Source organism: Trichosurus vulpecula, chromosome X, assembly GCF_011100635.1.
Source record: "Trichosurus vulpecula isolate mTriVul1 chromosome X, mTriVul1.pri, whole genome shotgun sequence".
In the NCBI taxonomy this organism is placed as follows: Eukaryota; Metazoa; Chordata; class Mammalia; order Diprotodontia; family Phalangeridae; genus Trichosurus; species Trichosurus vulpecula.
The window spans coordinates 24,802,042-24,825,903 of NC_050582.1; the positions used below are offsets into that span (position 1 = coordinate 24,802,042).

The 23,862-nt window shown below is 39.2% G+C and overlaps 1 pseudogene; it reads right to left on the reverse strand.

Moving 5' to 3' along the window:
• Nucleotides 1–814: 814 nt before the first annotated feature.
• Nucleotides 815–23,737, reverse strand: LOC118832476 (annotated as a pseudogene).
• Nucleotides 23,738–23,862: the final 125 nt, after the last annotated feature.

Sequence of the window (23,862 nt, forward strand, 5' to 3'; positions counted from 1 at the left end):
ACAAAATTACATCAGAGTAACAGAAATAATTCTTTGATTTTTTTCAATCTTGTACATTCCTCTTAGGCCATAAAAGTTAAAGAGAAGATAGATCCATAGTCCCATACTTCCTTCAATGTCATAAATGTTGAACAAATTTAGTTAAGCAGAGTCATAATCTCATGCATCCCTAAAGAAACAAACTTCGTCAAACAGTAGGTAAACTAAGTCATGCTACAGAATTAAACTACATTTAGAAGATTCACAAATAGGCTAATTGAAGAGGAGGATTTCCATGTTGCCAAGGAGTCAGGGACAGTTGAGGATATTCCTCTGGCTTCTAATCTAAGTACTACTTAAGACTTTTATGGAAAATTTTATATCCCATGGGACAGGTTTTAGTCAGATGAGGTTAATATTAACCAAAAGATGCAGGAGGAATAAAAGGAAACCAAAAAGTCCCATAACAAATTCAATGATAAAATACATTTAACTTCTTACCAACTGTTTGAATTTTGACACTTCTTTAGTAGAGCTCAGTTTATTACGTAGTTTTTTGAAAGTAAACAATGTGAAATGGAAATTCATGGTTTTATATTGAATCCTCTTTTATATTGTGTTATGTTCATGGAAATGTTCTTTTTTTCTTTTTGTTTGTATGTTCAAAATGAATAAAATTTTTAAAAAAACAATTCATTTTCCATGTTTGGCCAAATGCTCAAAGTATCCATTACTACTAAGGGCACAAAATATGTTTCAACGACTTTTTTTTTAATGACCTCTCTTATTTCTTTGTTTCACAAAAGAACTGGCTCAAATGGTTGTTTCTTATAGACTAATCGAACATCCCAAATACCATATTGTCATCAGATTCCTTTGACTCTTCTTTCACTTCTACCTTGGCCTAAGCAATAGCAGGAGGTGCTTCAGCAGCTGGAGCTGCCACTGCAGGGGCAGTCACTGCAGATGCTGAAGGGTCAGCTAGGAAGGCCTTAACCTTTGCAGCAATTGGAAAGGTATAATCAGTCTCCACAGCCACAGCCAAGACCTGCTTGTACGTATTGATGATAGAATGGGTAACCAATCTGCAGACAGACACTGGCAACATTATGGGCACTCTTTAAGAATTGAAGGTGCGAACTTTCCTCCATGATGTCTAGCACTTTAGGGTTGTAGATGCTGCCATTGTGAAACATCTGCTGAATAATCAACCCAAAGGAGAATGGGGAGATATTCAAGTATGCCACTTTGTCTCCAGCCTTAATCAGCTGCACATTATTCAAGACTTCAATGGTGCCCCTAGAAATCTTGTGATGATACCTAAAGCCTGGACAAAGGAAGTTTTCTTGGGACCCAGAACAGTGTTCTGGGCTGGCACAGTGACATCATATTTGGGTAATGGCATTGGCATGGGCAACAGCTGGCACCTTATTGGCAAGAAGCATATCGCTAATCTCAGTCAGATCTTCCTTGGTAAACACAAAACCCACATTACCCCATATATGAGGCAGCAGTTTCTCCACAGCAAGGTTGTTCATCAGATGCCCATGAATCGTGTTTTTTTTTTCTCATCAACACTACAGCCTTCCCATGGAGGGACGTCCAGATCTGCTGTATCTGCTTGTAACCCGCATTGTCTGCTCCCACAATAAAGCATTTTGGATAATTTTCCAAAAGTTGGATGATCTTGAGGAAGTAATTCAATTTCCAGGTAGCCCTGTCTTCCCTAGTGCTTCAGGGATTGCCACTCTGAGTTTAAAGATGGTGACACTCACACGACAATGCCTAGAGAGAGAGCTTGAATGCCCTTTTTAAAGTCATTTTTTTTTAAATCAAAGATGCTATGGAAGAGATAAATTTAAAATTTAGGAAAGTAGATTAAACATAGCTTTCTTTTTTGTTTATTGTAAATAAGTTTTTGTTGATGTCTTCTTTTCAATCAACATAATTTCCTAGCCTCTCTCCCTGTCAGAGAGAGCTATTCCACATAGCAAGTTGTATTTTTTTAATGACAAAGTGGAAAAAAATCAGGAACAATTGATCAATACACTGAAAAAATACGAAAATGTGTGCAATGTACAATATTTGTGGACTTCCAAACTCTGCAATGGGAGGATAAGTGGAGGCATCTTCTCATATCTCTCTTTTTGATTCATGCTGGTCCTTTTAATTATGTTTCACTCACTTGACTTTTTTGTGTGTGGTTTTCTCTCCATTTACATTGTTTTAGGGTTGGTTTTTTTCACTCTCCTTACTTTACTCTATTTCCTTCATCGGTTCATGTAGATCTTTCCATGCATCTCTATATCCATTGCATCATTCCTGTTACTTGCACATGCCACAGTTTGTTTAGCCATTCCTCTATCAAGGGTCATTTCCTTCATTTTTTATTCTTTGCTATCACAAAAAGTGCTTAAGCAGATAGCTTTCAATAATTCCTTTTGGTCTAGAGGGGTTTAAAAAAAATCCCACTATGGAAATTTGGTTCTTGATCTACATTGGCTTGTATAAGTGTAGATGAGTAAAACGTTTAATCCCGATATATAAATTTCCACACTATGATCAGTGTGATGTAGTGTATAATAGCCTAAGAATCTAGTGATAGTGGTTGGAGCCCTGCCACTAACTAGGTTTATAACCATAGAAAGTTCAAACAGTTTTCTGGATGGAAGTTTCCTCATGTGGAAACTAAGGGAGTAGTGAAAGTCCCTTCCAGGTACATAAAAAGATTATCACCTAGATAGTCTTTTTATTAGAACAGAATAGAAGAGATAAAGGAGGAACACTTCACCTAATTAGCCCATTAAAATAATATCAAAAGGAAACTTTCTCTTTCTTTACGATTGGCTGTCAGTAAACATTTATTAAGCACCTACTATGTTCCAGGCACTGTGCTAAGCACTAGGGATACAAAAAAAGGTAAAAGACAGTCCCTGCTCTCAAAGAGCTCACATTCTAATGGGGGAAATAACATGAAAATGACTATTGTGAGAATAATCGTGATACCCCTACTCAATTTGGTTGCTATCTAATCAGTTCATTGTCATTTAATTGGTGTCAGTGATTGATTGAATTAAGTAGAATAGGATTAAGTTTGAGTAAGTTCTGATAGTTAAATGCTGCTAGGATAAGAGTTACAATTAATTAATTCAGTGTGTATTGATGATAACGTCCATGTGTTGATAATTATAACTGATAGATTTATACTATGTAGATTTATAGTTTGTTATTTAGGCCTGTATTAACTTGTGTTAGGGATAAAGATAGAGACTTTCTGCACTACACTCCCTTCTCTCTCCCCACCCACTCTACTTATCCACAAATGTTCTTGTTGGTTGCTGTGTTCCAGAAAACCATAGCTTCCCCATCCTTTTGCACTTGATGGTTGTAACAAACAAGTGGAAAGCCCCAGAATCCTGTCCTAGTCACTGACTAAACAGTCATGATTGATAGATGACTAAACTTTGATTGATGGACATCTCCCTTGACCAAATATGGGAGCTCCTTCCTTTGGTTAAATATAGTAATTCCTTCCTTTAGCCAAACATGAAGTTCCACTTCCTCCCCTTCAGCAATCATGTGGATTTCCTCCATTTGGAAATGACCAATTGAAGAGTTGTACCACATCAATCCATTTTCCGCATCCCCTCAATTGCTATCAAAAAGCCCATGCCTGAGGTAGAGGGGTCCATGACTGTCGAGGCAGTCTTGGATCCCATTTTGTTGGGACCACCAATGTCCCTAATAAATTGAAACTGCTCAGAGTCTTGCCTCAGTTTCTTTTTGATGCAAATTGGAATTTTGAGGTCACACTATATACAAACAAGCTATATTCAGGATAAATTAGCAATAACCAAAAGAGGGTACATACTAGCATTAAGGGGGATCAGGAAAAAATTCTCATAAAAAATGGGATTTTAGCTGGAATTTGAAGGAATGTAGGAAGCAGATGAAGGAGAGAATTCCAGGCATGGAAGATAGCCAGTGAAAATATCCAGAGTCAGGAGATGGAATGTCTCATGAGAAACACAGCAAGGGGACCAGTGTTACAGGATTACAGGGTCCATGGGAGGGAATAATAAGAATAGACTGGAGTAGGAAGATACTTAAGGCAGAGATCAACTAGAAGGCTATTGCAATAGTCCAGGAATGAGGAGATGAGGGCCTGCCTCAGGGTGTTTGCAGTGTCAGAGGAGAGAAGGCAAAAGATGTTGAGAAGGTAAAATCAACAGACCTTGGCAACAGATTGGATATAAGAGAATGAGAAGTCAAGGATGCCACCTAGGTTGTGAGCTTGGGTGACTGGGAGGATGCTCTCGACAGCAATAGAGAAGTTAGGAACTAGGGAGGGCATGGGGAGAGAAAGATAGTGAGTTCAGCTCAGGACACATTAAGTTTAAAATGTCAATTGGATATCTGGTTCAAGCAGTTGGACATACAAGTCTGGAGGTTAGTAGAGAGGTTAGGGCTGGATGAGTAGCTCTGAGAATCATCATCAGAGAGATGATCATTGAATTCATGGAAGCTGAGGAGATTACCAAGTGAAATAGTATAGAGGAAGAAGAAGGCCCAGGACAGAGTCCTAGGGGACACCTACCTTTAGGGGACTGTGACCTGGATAAAGATCCAGCAATGAAGATTGAGAAGGAGCAGTCAGACAGGTAGGAGAACTGGGATAGAGTAGTGTCATGGAAATCTAGAAGGAGGAGAGTATCAAGAAGAAAAGGGAGACCAGTAGCGTCAGAGGCTGCAGAGAGGCCAAGAAGGATAAGAATTGAGAAAGGCCATTTAGATTTGGCAATTCGGAGATCATTCATGATTTTTGAAAGAATAGTTTAGGCTGAATGATGAAGTCAAAAGTCAGACTGCAGAAAGTTAAGAAGAAAGTGAGAGGAAGGGAAGCAGAAGAATATGTTGTAGATGACTTTCTCACAGAATTTAGCCACAAAAGGGAGAAGAGATATGGGATGATAGGTAGTAGGGATGGACAGATCTGAGTGAAGATTTGCTGAGAATAGGTGAGACATGAGCAAATTCATAGACAGTAGGAAAATAGCTAGTAGTCAAGGAGAGACTGAAGATAAGTGAGAGAGTAGGGATAATGGAGGGGGCAATCTGCTGGTAAAGACAAGATAGCACGGGATCACTTTGTCATGTAGAGGGGTTTGCCTTGGCAAGGAAAAAGACTTCCTCTTCATGTGAGACATGAATGAGGGAGGAAATAGTGGCAGAAGGCATCTAGGTAATGTGTGATGAGGAGGAAGAGACTGTGAGCCAAACACTGAAATTATGGAGGAAAAAGTTAGTACTCTGAAGCCTGGTCGACAACAGCCAACTGGAATTTGATTGGTTGGTAGATATGGGTTGAGTGAACCTCAAAGGAGGAGAAAAAAGGAATGAGGAAATTTATTCAGCTGGGAGTGCGGAGGGGAGAACCGCTGAAATATCAAAATTTCTGAAGTTACCAAGGTAAGTTTAAAAAGAAAAGTAAGAGCAGCTGTTCAACAGGATTCCAACTCTCACAGGAGACAATGGTACAGCATATTAAATAAGGCAAAACTCAAGCAATTCATCTGCTGTATTTGGGCAAATTGCCACTCTCACTAGTGCAGTATGTTTGTATATTGTAACCAGAGATGAATCCCTCGAGGCTAGCCTAAAACCTCTGCCAAAATCTGGATTTCTAGAATATATCACTGATGATTTGTGTTCTTAGTATCTTTCATCAAAGTATCTCAAAGTGTGTATTATCTTATCCATCTGAAAAAATATAATGAATCTTTTCAATATTATCTTAGTTAAATGGCTAAAGATGCTTTAGCTACTTGCCAAAGTTTGAGTTAGGAACTGGTAATGCTGAAATGCAGAAAAGAGTGAAAGTAATTATCTATTTGGATTTTAACTCTGGAGTCAAAGGTTTATTGACTTTGTTTAAAGTTGTTGAAATCTGAGCTATTCTTACAGGGGACAACAGAAAACCAATGTATTCTGTCACACCCATAAAACCAGGTGAACCGTATAGTATTTTTGTACTAATTTCAAATACAACTTAAAATTTTGTCTATCACCCACATGATTTCATGGAAATCATGGTTTTACATTTTGTAAAATGTTCGTTACTAAACAAAACTGTGCTTGTTTGAATCACCTAAATGTGTCTGTTGATGATTTCTTTTTGATCTGTGGGACATGCCTCCTCAGTGTTCAAAAGCACGGTTGGATTCCATGTGTCTTGGTATCACTTTTCTGTCGTAGAGATTTTCTGGATGGAAGTGTTCCTTATGCTCATCTCCACTAACACTTAGGATTTTCAGGATGAAGTCCAAATACGAATGTAAAAATAGATTTTGAGTTACACAGGTGTTATAGGCTTTGAGAAGATCACTATAATAATTTCTTGATAATTTTCTGCCTTGTATTTTCCTAAGAAGGTTTTGGTGACTTAAAAAATTTTTTGCTGCAGCTTTTAATTCCAATGTCATCACTTTCCCTTATTTCTGGACCCATTAATGTCTCCTCTGATTTTTGATTCATTGCTTCTTGGAAGTTTGTTTTTCAGATAAAGAAACCTTCCATGTTGATCCATCACTTTTAACTTTCATTTTTAATCAAACCATGTTTAATGTGCAATTGTGGTAAGAAATTTTTTTCAAGACTAGTCAGTGATTGGCTTATATATTTTTCTTTCTCAGAATTGGATCTTTGTTTTGAAGCCAGTGTTGTAGTTGTTGTTTTTTGTTGTTGTTGTTGTTTTTTGCAGGGGGGAAGGCAGGGCAATTGGGATTAAGTGACTTGCCCAAGGTCACACAGCTAGTAAATGTGTCAAGTGTCTGGGGCTGGATTTGAACTCAGGTCCTCCTGACTCCAGGGCCGGTACTCTACTCACTGTACCACCTAGCTGCCCTGTTGTTGTTGTTTTAATGTAGTCATATTTTGGTTGTTTATTTTAAATCTCTGTGAGTCCATTTAGAAACAAAGCAGTGGTGTTTGGTATGGCCAAATTGTAATCCTCAAAAAAAAGCAATCCCTTTCAGATCCTCGTAGATATTCAACAGTTATTTTTCGTACTCAATATTCTTTAAGAGATGAATATATTTTTGTGCTCTCTGGCAAGAGAGTTAATTCCTTTAGTCAGTTTGGCTTAATTTTTAGAACTTAAAATCACAGTGAGATTGCCTCATTAAGTTTAATAATTCAAGCTGCTTTAGTTATTAAATGAGAATTTGAGGACAGAAAAGTTCCTTCAAATAAGGTATCACTACTTAACTTTTTTATCTTTTTATACTGAGTTTTATCATTTCATTCTGAATCATCAGTTCACCTTTATCCAAATTCCAAGTTTCTGGTGGGTTTGGAACAAGTATAAAACATCTTATGGCTAATGGTAGACTTGGATTTTTATGTTATATTGAGATGCGGAGGTAATCCCTGCTATATTTGTTAAGCAAAAATATTCCGTCCAATGAACTTTTATCTTCAAATAATAAGGAATCATGAACAGCATGTCACAAAATTCATGTGTCTAGTGTTGTGTTGCAAATGTTCAGTAACCAGCTTTCTGGGGGGAAGGTGCATAGGACATACTTTTCAGCTTAATCTACATTATTAACATTTCCCCTATTTCTTTCTTAAGTCTAGACAATGAACAAGACAATAAATCAAACCGCAATCTGCAGTATTTGCTGATTTCCAAAGTTTAAATGCTTCTACAGAAAATGTAACAATCAGCTCCAGTTTGAGCTGGCTTATCCTTATCCTGATCACCTATTTTTGAACCAACACAGAGTTCATATGCTTCCTTAACTAGAGGAATAAAGTTTCTTATCTGATATTTAACTGCATACATAACAAAAGCTATGTGGAAAAATACTTAAGAGCAGACTGTGGCATTTAAGTAATGCAAACCAATATCTGCAAAGTACAAAACACTTGGGAAAACCAGATTAGAAACAACAATGGTGTTTACCAAATTGTGTCCTCTATACAACTGAACAGGTGCTACAAACTGGGGATTTCATGGCATGCCTGAACACAAGTGAACATGCCCTTGCCATGCCACATGGCATAGAAGCTGGAATTACACACAGCATTCGTGAAAGAGTCAACTAGTAACTTTTCACTACCCTCGCCCCAACTAAAAAATACTTTATTATTTTCTCATAATGTATAAGTGATATAAAAAAAATCACTTGCCCTTTGATGCAAGGTTTGCAGGTAGCAGTATCACGGGAGTCAGAGTACCCATGTTCAAATCTGGCCTTGAAATAGGCACATCCCCTCCCTCGGCCTCAGTTTCCTCATCTACAAAATGAAGTCCTTGGGCTAGTTAGCTTTTGAGGTCCCCTCTAGCTCTAGATTCATGATCCTTTAAACATTTACAGAAATTCTGTTTGCATTTTAGAATTCAGCATAAAAGCACGTACAAAGAGGCAGCTAGGTGGTGTAGTAGATTGAGCTTTGGACTTGAAGTCAAAAAAGTCCTCAGACACTTTCTAGGAGCTGTGTGACCCTGGGTAAGTCACTTAACTCTGGAAACAATCTTCCAGGGTTGTTGTGAAGATCAAATGAGATAACATTTGTAAAGCATGTTGCAAACCTTAAAGTGGTGGCGTTGTTGTTACTGCTATCATTAAACTCTGAAGAAATATCCATGTGGCAAAATGCATACCGAACACTGTTAGAAGTGCCTTAAAGGCTCCTGCTGTGCCGTCAGTAGACAGTTTCATGAGTTTCTGTGGCCAGCCTTATGATGAGCCACTCTGTACTTGGCTATTCTTGTCCCTCAGATTGCATCCATAGTCTGTTGCCTAGCTTGGCTCAAAGCCCCATCGATTTTATAAGTCGGGCCAGAGCTGGTGCTCCATGTGCTTCAGAGCCTTTGAGAACCCACAGTTACCCCAAACTCCGTGGGGAGCCACTAGTGGAGGATTACTATTATTGATGCTGATTTATTGTAAAATTAGATTTTTAAAAAATTCTGAATTTAAATACAAAATAACATGGGTATTCCTTATACATAGTAGAACACAAAAAGAGGATTGGAAATGAAACTGTGACTCCATTAAATATGTAAAACAGCTTACTTTTCTTCTAATTCATTGTGAATTATGAGTCACCTTGGTTGTCTGTTACATTCAGGCCTAGCCAAAAAGTTATTCTAGAACATCAAGAAACCTAATTTTCCTTGTGTTAGTAACCACTGAGATAGGTAGGGAGATCATAAATGAAAGGCTTAGGTCAAATATTTTTAGACTGTACTATTTCTGACACAGTAGGTTAGTCAGGTATGGAAAATCACAAGTTGTCCACTTTTGTTTCTATCTCAGTGGCAGCAGATCAAGGTAGGGATGTTGTTATATGCTGGGAGTGGGCAGGGGCACCTTTTGCTTGTTCCTAACTTTGTTTATTTGGGTGATTACAACTTGCCACTGGCATAAAAATGTTTAGTTCTGCCTAATGGTCATGATGTTAGCTAATTATCAGACAAAAGTTTTGGGCTTAGAACATGTTGATCTTTCACAATTATGGAGTTTGTACTTTATAAGAAAAAGAGGTACAGAATCTTTTTTGGGGGGAGGGAGGAAGACAGGGCAATTGGGGTTAAGTGACTTGCCCAAGGTCATACAGGTAGTAAGTATGTCAAGTGTCTGAAGCCACACTTGAACTCAGGTCCTCCTGACTCCACGGCTGGTGCTCTACTCACTGTGCCACCTAGCTGCCCCGAGGCACAGACTCTTTACTAGTTTTTGTGCTTCAATATTGTACTTCATAATCATATTGAGATAAGAATACACTGTGCAGTTCCATTGACAGGAAGGAAATAGCCTGGCACAACCCTGTTGGTGCTAGTAACAACTTTTTAAATAATCAGTGGATAGAAGAGTAAGGTATTAAATGTTTCAATTATGAAATAATCCTCTTAAGTTTAGAATCCCTCCTCCTTCTTAAAAAAATCTCATCGTTAATTGAATTCCCACTGGCTTATGAGAAATAAAACATCTAGCTTAGGGCTCCGAGACGCAGACTGATTTGCCTATTAAGAAGCTTCAATGCCTAAGACTCTTCATAATGTAAGAGAAGAATTTTTGTGGAGTGGGTCAGACATCTGATTTGACATCAGATGGTTAAAGTATTGAGGAAATTTTTTATTTAAATTATTAAAACAAATCTTTCTTTGTGTGACTTGCTGTCCTGGAGACAGTTGAGTCTGTTTTTCTTCAGAACCACATCTCTAAATCATATACTTAGAAGATTACTTGGAGTCATAAAATTTTAGAACTGAAATGGGTCTCAAGAGATCTTCTAGTCCAAGCATCTTATTTTAGAGATGAGAGAACTGAGACCCAGAGGAGTTATGTGACTGGCCCAAAGTCACACAGGTAATAAGTAAGATGCTGAACCGAGTCAAAAAGCTAGGATTGGGTTAGTACTCTTTTTCCTCTACTTCAACTCTTAAACTTTTTCCACTCACAGCCCCTTTTCGCGTTTCGGCAGGGTTCGTTGGCATCAAGTGGCATGAGGGCATACACAGTGCAAAGTGCACAGGCTGTGTGTTCAGAACCAAGGCTTCAGTGAAGTTGCATGATGCAATACAGGTAAGTGCTGCCAGAAACATCTCGGATTCATTAAGCTTTTGATTTTGAATTAATTTTTGGTCGTTCTGTGTTCAGAAACCTTTTACTGCTGCCAAATTTTTTGCAGCCCCATATGGGTTTAAGAAGTGCTGTTTAAGTTTAAGAAGTTTTAGAAATACTACTCTACTTTACAATGGCTGATGCTGCCTTTTCCTCAACTCAGGGAAGGAGGATCAGGGCTGTTATTCAATGTCACATAGCTATTAAATGATGGAGTCAGAACTAGAACCCAGGTCTCTTGACTTAGTCCAGTATTCTTTTTATTACACCCAGCTACCTCTCAAGCAAAATAGATTTTTTTGCAAAATATTTTCTTTTTACTTTCCTAAACTTCATTAATCGGAATTTGCTGAATAAACCTTGTTTGATGATTGTGTACCACTAATGTTCACATGCATGTTTTTAATGTGCTTTATAGGTGAATATGGATTCTACTTTATGCAAAGAATTAGGAAACAAATTCCACAGTGGCTATTCTAAAATGTAAGGAAGGGAACCCTTGTTCTTGGGCCATTTCTTTTAACAGTAAACACCTGTTACAGATGAAAGGGATGTTGATACAGGTAGAGTCTACGGGCAGAGGTAACAAAAATACTGGCCACATATAGCCCACAATAATCCCTTGTTTGGCCCTGAACCAGACTCAGATGTAATTGGGAAATATTTAACAAAATAAATGAGAAGACAATAAAACATAAATGATAGCATATTTTATGGATTAATGGCCTATGGGACTTAACAACTGGTCGGACATGTCAATTAATAAGTGCTTATTGGCTGATAAATGAGTGAGAGTGAAGAGTCAAGGATGACCTGGTTAATTGGAAGGATTGTTCTTTCTTCAGCAAAAATAAGGAAGTTTGGAGGAGGAATGAGTTTAGGGAAGAATATAATGAGTTTTGTTTTTAAACATGTCTTTGAAATGCCTGTAGGACATCCAGGTGGAGATTTCTCCCAAGTATCTGGCAAAGCAAGAACTGAAGTTCAGAAATGAGATTAGGACCACCTATGTACACCCAGGAATTATAAAAATGGAGATGATTGAATCCACGAGGGTAGTTGAGATCACCAAGGGAGAGTGTATGGGGAGAAGATGATTCCCTGATTCCTTTATTAAGAAGCACATTTGGATTACTCATGTGTTTACCATTAAAATCCTGTCAGACATGAATTCATTGCAAAGGAAATGTGCTTCCTCATGCTTTAGAAAGATGGTGATTTTACTGTGGATTTTTATAGGCCTATGATTTTAATTTTGCTATGAAATTTCATGTGTGAATTTGTCATTAAAAACTGGTGAATTATATTAACATCTAATATTTATCTAGTACTTCACTATTTCAAAGGACTTTTACAGACATAATTTCATATAATCTTCCTGTGAGATAGGCAGGACAGTTTTACTCTTAACTAATAAATAATAGAAATTGAGGCTCAGAGATTCAAAATGGCTACACAGCTAGTACACTCTGCAATCCAGCCAAACCGACATTGTTGCTCTTTCAGACACATAATACCCCATCTCTTGTCTCAGTTGACCCCCATTCCTAGAATGAACTCCCTCTGTATCTTTGCCTCTTAGAATCCCTAGTTTCCTGCAAAGATCAGCTTGGGCACCACCTTTTGCATGAGGAATTTCTTGATTTCTGCCCCTTCCCAGTGCCTTCCTGCTTATTAACTTTGTTATATATAAAATGCATACAAATACACACACATATACGTTTATATATATATGTATACATGTATGTATACACACATGCATATTTGTCCCAAAAATCTTCACAAAGTTTTAAGCTTAAAACAGTCATGAGTAAGCTTTAATAGCTTAAAACTAATCTAAGGCTTTTGGAACACCCCATATAGAGTCTTCTAGAATTATATACATGTATGTGTATCTATATCTATATCTATATCTATCTATCTATCTATCTATCTATCTATGCTTTCTTGCCTGATGGAATAAGACCCATTCAGGGGAATTTGGGAGTGACTACAACAGCATAGATTGAATCAACTTGACCTTTAGTTTAAGTAAATTTTATTTTTCTTTAAAATCAATTTTCAACTTCACAATTCCCTCCTTTGATTGTTGGGGGGAGGCCACACCTCTTATGAGTCACTTAGCCAGATTACAATTACAAATTAGGATATAGTAAAAATCATGTATATCTATTACTCCATAATGTTTAGTAAAACTGAAGTAATGATTACAGAAGTAAAAATGCTGTGAATACAAAATTTGAATCATCATGAATCATCATGAGTTCCTCAGGAATCAATTTATTAAAGCCATAAGGTAATTATGAGTTCTAGGGCTAGGAGAGCCCTACGACATGGTGCAGGTCCTTTGATAGATTCACATATACTTTGGGCTAGTATCTCTGCTTGTCCTAATTTTATAACTCCAATCTATTGGAATAGGGACTAAAGAAATTTTATCTCAGATATTCTACTTTGTGATCTAATTTGAGAGGGGATAGTCCTAAAACCATTAGCCTTAATTTCATAACAATTCACCCCTTGGTCTTTGAGACCATCTATGACCAACACATTGCCAAACTCCATCCATTGACAAACTTTATTGGGACAACCCATTTTGGTAGGTAAGCCTTACGGAGATAGCAGTGCATGGGGAAGGAAGGAAAGGGAAGTGCAAGCATTCAGTCTCCTTCCTAGTAACCCATACCCAATGTCCATTTCATCAGCACATAATACCTTACAGCACAGATGTTTCATGCAGTCATCTGGTTTCTGAAAACATCTCCTCCTGGGTGTTCTGGAATAGGCCTGTCCTCAGAGCAGCTCTGAAGGGAGGGGCTTCTCCTAGAACATCTGCTTCTTTGGGTCAGGTTACTTGTGGAGATTCTTAGATGCTTCAGCTATAATCTTTTGCAAAACAGACCTCAATATAATTGAGTACATCCTCCTAAATTTGGTTTTCCAATAATCAGCTCAAGCATCAGAAACCCATAATTTACCCACACATATATTTACTTACCCAAATATATATATGTAACATATATTTCACCTAACAGATCTCCATTTCTCTCTCTCCCTCTCTCTCTCTCTCTCTCTCTCTCTCTCTCTCTCTCTCTCTCTCCCTCTCTCTCCCTCCCTCTCCGTCTTTCTCTCTCTCTCTCTCTCTCTCTCTCTCTCTCTCCCCCCTCCCTCCCTCCCTCTCTCTCTGCTCCCTCTCTCTCTTCATCCATTCAGTAGAACCAAATCTACTGCTGGGACATCTGCTATATAATTTTCACAAAGGAATTCACTGTAAGACTCAAGTGTGGTGATCACAATTAGGAGCAGAGAAGAAAAAATTTAAGTGCAAAACTAAAGAAAATAAGCAAATCCTTAGGGGTTAGGTAACTAAAACTGCATATATGAAAATATAGCATTCCTCTCTTGGGTTATTTCCCCAACTCCCTCTTGTATTGGCAGGTGGGACCCTCAAGGGCAGCTACTTTTACTGGAACTAGTAACTGTGAGGGGCTAGACTGGAGTTTCTAGTACTGTTGATCATGAGCTCCTACCATTGCATTTCCCATTGATTATCAACCAGTAGCATCAATTAGCTTTTACAAAAAGATTTTACTAGGTAGGTGTAGAAAGGACAGTTGTTACAGAAATAATCTTCCCTACATTTTTCTCTTATAGACATTGGACAGGAAATAGGCTCAAAGTACAAAATAGTGAGCCACATGTAAAATGAACACATGGAACTCCTGGTTACTGAGAGTCCTTTTCTCTATTCATAGAGCCTTCATGAAGTACCCTTTAAGCATAGCTCTCTGCTAGGCTCTGAGGGTTGGGACCATTATAGAGCCCTGAAGCTGCCTTCTCTAGTTCATCCTCAGTGTGACTCTTAGCACCCTATGCAGGCACTGCTTCTTAGGAGATGCTGCAACAGGCTCTAATGGACACTCCAGATCTTCTGAGCTTTTGAAGTTCACAAGGTTGGCACCTTGTCATTGAGATCTCTCTCTCTCCTTCCTCCCAGAAGTAATTCCATCTTTCACCTGTACTGACATGCTGCTAGAACAGGTAATTCTAAACTGCCTTGATGCTTTATACTTGAGCCACTGGGCAAGAATGATTTTCTTCAACTAGTCCCAAGATATGTCCTGCATGGTGTCATCTGCTTTTATCCAATGACCTAAAGCTCTGTTCAGCTATTCAAATTGATTAAGGATTTATTTATACCTAATTTATCATCAATTGATTTACTCAAGAAGGTTGAGCTTTCTGCATTGCATCAACTGAGGATAACCTTCATTTAAGTATGAACAGTGTATTAGCAATTTTGATTTGAAGATCTTTCCCACCCATTAATAGGCCATGTGACCTGCTTATATCACAGGAAGCCTAAGTTACATGGTAGGAGGAGCTTCCTGGCAGGAAAAGGAAGTTATGTCACAGAAAATGGAGAGACAGAGAGAGAGGGAAACAGAGAGAGAGAGAGAGAGACAGAGAGAGAGACAGAGAGAGAGAGAGAGAGAGAGACAGAGAGAGAGAGAGAGAGTATGTTATGGCTGCTGGTGGCTGCTAATGGCTGCTCTCGTGATTGTTAGAACTGAACAGGCTGACTTAGTTGTGCTGTGAGTTTGTCTTTGGGAAGACCCCAGCAGGGGGTTGGAGAGGTTTCCGGATGGTGAGGCTCCATGTTGTGATATTCTGTACTGGGCTCCTTGCTGTTGTGATGAAGTGGACTGATTGGCTGTGGGGGCTGAGCATTTGCTTATGGGATATGGCTCTCTGGTGTCTGAATAAATGGTTTACTTTGTAACCTTCTTTATGGAGAGTCTCTTATACTTTGTGATACAGAACTACATGGGCATATTCATGATTATCATTGATGTATTTATTGCCTTACTGCTTCATTTGGTGACGATGGGATCGCAAGGTATAAGATCTCTATTTAGAGGTAGAAGGGCTTTAGAAGAAGAAATGGTTGTCCCAGGATGGGAGGATGTAACTTATTGCTCCCTAGCAAGGGAATGGTCTAAGTGCACTGGTCTCTGTGAGGACTGGAAGCAGAAGCTACAGGGTGGAGGACCCAGAGATTTGAGCTATGCCTCAGAGAGGTTACTGTTGAGCCAGGAATGGGGATCTCAAAAGTAATCTCTAGATGAGTCTGGATTTTACTCACAGCCTATTGTATTGTATGTGAACACAGAGACAGACTATTAAGAGAGAGAGCTCAGGCTCAGACAGTTGCTGAGATGTCTGAAAATACTCAGCCTATACCACAGCAAGATGGAGAAACTCAGGTGGCAGAACAGCAGGAAGCTAACAGTCTTGTTATAAATTCAGCTAGAAGGCAGAGGGAGCCAAGGAGATCAAGAGTGCACCTCAGTTCAGCTCAGGTCAAGCCTAGCAGGCAGTCTGGTTACCATGGTAACAGGGGCAGAGAATCTAGACAGGAGGATACAATGTCAAAATCTCCAGTACGAAGCAATACTTTGTTGCATGCTACTTCTCACAGAGACAGTATCACACCAAACTTTTCAAAGACAAGTGTGCCTCATAGAGCCAAGGAGGCAGGAAACAGAAGTGATACTACTCAGTTCAGGCTGGTTTTAAAGGATTTTACATAGCAGGAAATCACAGTTATCTTGAGCAGGTTTACCCAGAGAATGGGAGAATCATTAATATCTTGGATGGTGAGAATCAGTGATGAAGGGGCCACAGGAGTGTCTGTAGATTCTGTGGCTTGTATGAGATTCATAAGTATTAGTCAGAACTCTTTTGTACTGCTGTATAGCTTGCTAGCTTTTAGGGATTATCATTCGAAAAGAACTAATCAAGCAACGAATTTGTTGGCTTTGGCTGTGACAGACAGTAAAGAGGAATATCTTGCTGATACCATGTGGCCTTCTGCAAACAGACCCTGGTATTCAATTAGGGACTGCACAAGAAAGTTAAAGGAGGAGGTGATGAAGACTGCTATTATGTTGGGGAATGCTCAGGTTTATTATGAAACTCCCTTGGGAGTCTCTCATAGGAATTTGATAGTTAAGATGGCATGCCCCACTTATAAACATGTGATTCTAACTTTGCTGATTGCAGAAGTAGGGAACCCCCTTTCAGAGGTGCCGGATAAGATTTCACAGTTAAGTGACTTAGGAGACTGGAGAAGAGATAAGTTTCCTTGGGAGAGAAGGGTACAAAACCAACGGATTCAACATCCAATGAATAGAGTGACAAGGAAAGAGATGTTTACTGCTCTATTGAAAGCAGGGATAGATTTTAGAAGAATAGGTGGTATTCCAACTAATGAGCTATACAAAATGTACCAAGATAAGGGGCTTAATAGCAAACAGAATAGAGAAGTAAGAACTGCCCCTACAAATCCTACAGATCTTGAACCCTTGTATCCAAGTGATTCACACCTTCAAGGAGACTAGGGACTAGGCCAAGCCCCAGCTCAGAATAAAGAAACACACAGATGGCATTACAGACCCCATATTAATCTGATTATATATTGGAAAAATGGATCAAATACTGTAGCTAGGGCATTGATTGACACTGTAGCAGAGACCAGCTTGATTTATGGAAACCTTGACAAATTTAGGCATGGAACTCCTATTACCAATTGACATTGACTAGAAGGGGCTGAAATATCAGCCAAACAAGTAAAACTGATGATGAAAATTGGACAATTGCCTAAGAAAGAATATACTGTGGTCATTGTACCCATTCCTGAATACATCTTTGGAATAGATATATTGAAAGGCATGACTCTGAATTTGCCTGAGGGGAGATATCAATTTGCAGTAAGGAAGATAGGAATTAATACAGTTTTAGTGGGAAAAGTAAAGATGGGCCCAGTTACTTTACCTGAACCTTCTAAAGCAATTACTTTGAAGCAATATTGTGTGCCAGGTGGGCAAGATGAAATTGCCAATACTATAAAGGAATATGTTGAAGCAGGAGTGTTAGCACCCACTACCACTCAATGGAATAATCCTGTATGGCCAGTACAAAAGTCAGATGGAACGTGGAGAATGATAGTGGACTACAGACAACTGAATAAAGTGACTCCTCCCTCGTATACTACTGTTCCAGATACTCTTACCTTGATGGAAAGGATCCAGAAATATGATGGGACTTGGTACACAGTTATTGATTTGGCCAATGCTTTCTTTACAATCCCAATAGACTCCAAACAATGGGACCAGTTTGCTTTCATGTGGTAGAGCCAACAATATACTTTTACCCGATTGCCACAAGGATATCTGCACAGCCCAACTATTTGTCATAGGATTGTGGCTGAACATTTGGATGAATTGAAGTTACCTGGTGTACAGCTTACCCATTACATAGATGATATTTTGATACAGGGAGAAAATGGAAAAGAAGTGGAGAAGAGTTTGATACTTTTTTTTTTGATTTTTATCATTTTTATTTAATATTTTAGTTTTCAACATGAATTTGCACAAGATTTTGGGTTACAAATTTTCTCCCCATTTCTACCCTCCCCCCATTCCAAGATGGCATATATTCTGATTGCCTTGTTCCCCAGTCAGCCCTCCCTTCTGTCACCCCACTTCCCCCCTCCCATCGCCTTTCCCCTTACTTTCTTGTAGGGCAGGATAGATTTCTATGCCCCATTCCCTATGTATCTTGTTTCCCAGCTGTACGCAAAAGCAACATTTTGTTTTTGAGCATCTGCTTTTAAAACTTTGAGTTCCAAATTCTCTCCCCTCTTCCTTTCCCACCCACCCTCCCTAGTAAGGCAAGCAATTCAACATAGGTTAGGTCACACATGCATCATTATGTAAAACAGGTTTGATACTTTTAATTGAGCATATAAAAAGCAAAGGATGGGAAATTAACCCTGCAAAGATTCAAGGACCAGCTCAAACTGTAAGGTTTTTGGGTATACAGTAGAATAAAGGACTGTGAAACATTCTTCCACAAGTTTGACAGAAGATTCAAGATTTTCCTATCCCCACCAATAAGAAGGAGGCACAAAAGTTCATAGGACTGTTTGGATATTAGAGGTACCACATTCCACATCTTGGACAAATTTTGAAACCCTTACATAAAGTTACCAGGAAAAAATGTGAATTTGATTGGGGACTTGAACAGAGTAAAGCTTTTGAAGAAGCTAAAGCTGCTATACAATTGGCTCTGGATTTATAGCCTATGCAAAGTGGACTGGTGGAATTACAAGTGACTGTACAAGAAGACTATGTGAATTGGAGTTTATGGCAGAAGCAACAAAGCTGAAATGTACCCTTAGGATTTTGGTCAAGGAAACTACCTTCATCTGGATTACAATATATACCTTCTGAAAAGCAGTTGTTAGCTGTATATTGCATATTGGGCTTTGGTAGAGACTGAACAACTGACTTTGGGCCATGAAGTGATACTAAGGCCTAGAATCCCAATTATGACTTGTGTAATGAGTACCCCAGCATCTCACAGAATTGGACATATGCAAGAGGCTGGCATAATTAAATGGAAATGGTATATTCAGAATAGATCAAAAACAGGCAAAAGTGGAGTTTCTACTTTACATGGATCTATCACAAGCATTGACATTGATGGGAATAACAAACCCTCTGAACCAAGGCAACAGTTGGTACAATCCTTGGTAAAATGGAATGATGGATATGATGGACTAACTGAAGAACAGAAGAAACATGCATGGTTTACTGGTGGGACAGCAAAATATTTGGGCCATCGAAGACATTGGAAAGCAGTAACCTATAACCCACATACTAAGAGAACTTTGGAAAGTACTAGGATAGGTGGAAGTAGTCAATATGCTGAACTTATGGCAGTACATCAACATATTAAAACAGAGAAAGGAGGACAGTGTCATATATTCACTGATTCATGGGCATTAGCTAATGGCTTAGCTATATGGATGCCAATGTGGAAAAACCAAAATTGGGAAATTCATGGTAAACAAGTTTGGGGCAAAGAACTATGGGAAGATGTATGGGACATGTCTTTGGTTACTAATTTGTCAGTTTTTCATGTAGATGCTCACATGCCCCTCACTACGCCAGAATCGAGTAGCATGCACATGCTGATCCACTAGCAAAGATTGCTACTGAACATATTGTCCCTACTTCAACACCAGCTGATGATCTGGTACTAGTGAAATGGGTCCACCAAACAGCCAGTCATTTAGGGGTCCAGATCACACACCGGTGGGCCCAAGATCGAGGTATTAGTATCTCTTATTCATTGTTAAAGCAAGTAACAGAGGGATGTCATATATGTCAATTGGAAAAGGAACGAACTGTTCCTCAGGTAGTAACTGGAGAAATTGCAAGGGGAAAAATTCCAGCCCAGGTTTGGCAGATAGATTATATTGGACCACTACCCCAAGATAAATGATGTAAATTTATATGTACTCATGTTGACACCTATTCAGGTGTACTAGTGGCTTGTCCTTATAAGAATGCAACCCAGAAGAACACCTGTAACACTCTAGATATTATAAGTCTATATTATGGAATCCCATTGCAGATTCAAAGTGACAATGGGTCACATTTCAAAGGTAATGAGATGAAGAGATATTGTGTATTGAACAATATAGAATGGATATATCATATTCCATATTGTCCACAATCATCTGGATTGATAGAAAGAATGAACGGATTGTTGAAAGAACAGTTAAGAAAGTTAAGTTCTAATAATCTGTATCAACGTTGGAAGGATAATTTGTTTACTGCTCTACGTAATTTGAATAATAGACCATTAGGAGGAAGTATACCTCTGGGCAGAATGATGACCCCGAATCTGCAAATTAGAAAACATCAGACACATAAGATCCAAAATATTGAGTATTGGACTGTGAGGGAAGATGTCCCACCACCGTATCCAGGAATATCTGGTTCAGCAGGATATGATTTGCATTGTTTAGAGAACTTTTGGTTGGATAGAAAAGAGATAAGAAAAATCTCTACTGGAATATATATGAGAATCCCTAAGAATCATTTTGGCTGGATATTACCTAAACCAGGATTAGCAGCTCAAGGAATATATGTATTGGCTGGAGTGATAGATTCTAGTTATCAAGGAGAAATTATTGTGATACTCCAGAATTTGGGTGAAGAACCTATATGGTTGTGTAAAAATGATAGAACAGTTCAATTGATTATTATTCCTTGTGAAACAATACCACTTGTGAAACTGACCCTCCTTCCAAAATAACTGTCAGAGGAGAGGAAGGATTTGGTTCTACTGACAGAATAAAATTGGGAGCTAAAGTCTGGGTAGAACAGAAACCAGATGATCTTGCAAAGGCTGCAGAAATTGTAGCACATGGGAAAGACAATATTGTAATAGCAATCTACCCAGGAGAAAATGGTTATGAGACTGTGTCTTTGACTCATGTATCCTATAGTGAATGAGGCTATAATAGTCTCTTTTTTTCTTTTTGGCTTTTATCTGTTAAATTTGTTTGTGAGATTTGTTTCCTGCAGGCTTAGTATCATTCACCTGCAGATGCCTGATCGCTTTAGCCAGATGTTACCCTCTGATGTGTTTGAATGTCACCTCTGGACCTGTCCACTATTGTGATGTGTCATCCCTGGACCTGGTGTCAACTGAGTTCCAGATGACATTGCTAAAGAACTGACCTCTTGAATAGGACTCTTTATCTTTTGGGGCAGGGACAGCTCTAAGTCCAAATTCAGCAGAAAGAAGCTTTGGAGAAAGAGACCTTCACCCCTTACCCCAAGATTTTGAGCCCCATTCGTTCGAGGGGGGAATGATGACATTGTTTTATATATTTATCTTATGTTTATCCCTACAATATAGTTGTGTAAAGTTTTGTTGACACCAGTTATCCCAGAATTCCCATTGCCCTATGTAATGGATAAGAACGATCCTGGGGCTGAATGTGTTAGCAATTTTGATTTGAAGATCTTTCCCTGGCTGTGGGAGCTGAGCATTTGGTTATGGGATATGGCTCTCTGGTGTCTGAATAAATGGTTTACTTCGTAACCTTCTTTGTGGAGAGTCTCTCATACTTTGTGATATAGAACTACATAGGCATATTCATGATTATTGTTGGTGCTGTGTTTATTGCCTTACTGTTTCAAATGGGCAGAAAGGAATGAAGTTTGATAAAACAGATTCCAATCAGGGCATCTAGGTGATAAAGTGGATAGAGTGTAGGGCCTAGAGTCAGGAGGACCTGAGTTCAAATTTGACCTTGGACACTTCCTAGCTGTCAAATAAATCTTTCTAAAGCAGAGATCTGACCATGTCACACACCCCCTCCCCCAATAAACTCCGAGGCGGTCCTGTAACCTGCAGGATTAAACATAAAATGTTCTGGTGTTCAAAGACTTTTTATAACCTGCTCTCCCCTTCCCCCCTTCCAGTCTTCTTACACTGTACTTCCTGCTGTGTACTCTATGATCCATTGTCACTAGCCTCGGAGTTGTTCCTTGAACAAAACACTTCATCTGCTGACTCCAGATATTTACACTGGCTCTGATTCTCTGGAATTCTCTCCCTCCTCATCTCTGCCTCCTGGCTTCTCTGGCTTCCCTCAAGTCACAAAAATCCCTCTTATGAGAAGCCTTTCCAGATTCCCCTTAAAGGTAGTGTTTTCCCTTTGTTGTTTGTACATAGTTGTTTGCATGTCGTCTCCTCTCCCGGCCCCCCAAACCTCTCATTATACTCTGTTGAGAGCAAGGACTTTTTTTTTTTGCCTTTCTTTGTATCCCCAGACTTATTACAATCTCTGAACATAGTAGGTGCTTGCCAGATGGTTACTGATTGACTCATTTTCACAGGTTTAATATCTATGTTAGAGATTTTTCTAATGACCTGTCCTCAGAGGTTTTCAGCTTCAGATTCTGTGCTCTTTGTCTGAAGTGCTTCTGTAGAGAGAGCCAAAACTGTACTGATTGAGTCCACTAGAAATTCCTGCTACTTAACCTCATATGAGCTCTCACTACCATTCAACAATCTTGTAATTTATTTCAAGTTGCCTCTCTATCATATTCCCCACAGTAGCTGCTTCAAATAGCCACTCTCTTCAAGTCCCTAAACTCATCCTTGCCCAGTACAATAACACAAGATCTACTTGACCGAGACGCTTGAGATCTTTTGATCCATGGGCAGGCACTTAACTTCTCTGTAAAATGGGGATAATAATAGCTGTAGTACCAACTCTCATTTCAGTCTGCCAATTTCCAGGGCTTTCTGGAGGCTCAAATAAGATAATGGCTGAAATGTGCTTTGTAAAACTTTAAAGTGCTTTTATAAATCTCAGCTATCGCCTACTTAAAAAATTCTATGTCTGTGAATCCTCCATTTTTCCCTTCCCCTCCTCCCCTACCATTCTAATCTAAATCCTGTCAATTTTACTCCTGTAATATGTCCTGGGTCCATCCCCTCCTTCCCATTTCCACTTCCTAGTTAAGCCCCGCCTTATGGCTCCACTGGATTATAAATAGGCTCCTAAAATGTCTTCCAGCCTCCATTTTCTACATCTTCCAATTCGAAGTATGCACTACTGCCGAATTCCTATGCTTTATGCACAACCCCTATCCCTCCATGCTAGTGCTGAAAGACCTTCCATGGTTCCCTAATTGGTTAATAAATCTAATCTTATCTTGGCGTTTGAGGTTCTACCCAATTTGGCTCTAATGTGCCTTTTCAGTACTCTCTCCCTTATATTCCCTCCATACACCCCACGACAACTGCATTGCTTGCAGCCCCCTAGCAGCCCATCCCCTGTTTTCTTCCTTTTTCCATTCTCTGACTACCCATCTTTCAGTCGGCATAGCAAGAGTAACGACTTCTCGGACACCCCTCCTCCTCCCTCCTCTAAGATGCAGAAGAGATTTCCCCCTCCCTCTTGTATCGCCCCCCCCCCCCCCAGCTCCCCTGACCCTTTGGAGTCAACATTTCGCATTACGTTTATTCGCATGCATGTGCCATCTTCTGTCTTACATTTTAAGTTTTGGGTGGATTTAAACCCTGCCTACCCCATTTGTCATTGTATCACTCCCTTAGCAGAACACAACCTGGACCTTGGGGCTGATTCAATGCTATAGGGGACTGAATGTTGTTGACCTTAACACATCATATTGTAAAGGAAGCGGACGGTAATCTACCGTCAGGATGAAGCGAAGACACGTCATTACTACTTTCAGGCCACTGTGGACTGCCTTGGACCCCTTTGAAAATGGGTGGGGCAACCAAATGACATGGCCAGCCTTAGCAACAGGCCCCCAAAAGATGGTGAATTGTGGGAGCCAATAGGAAC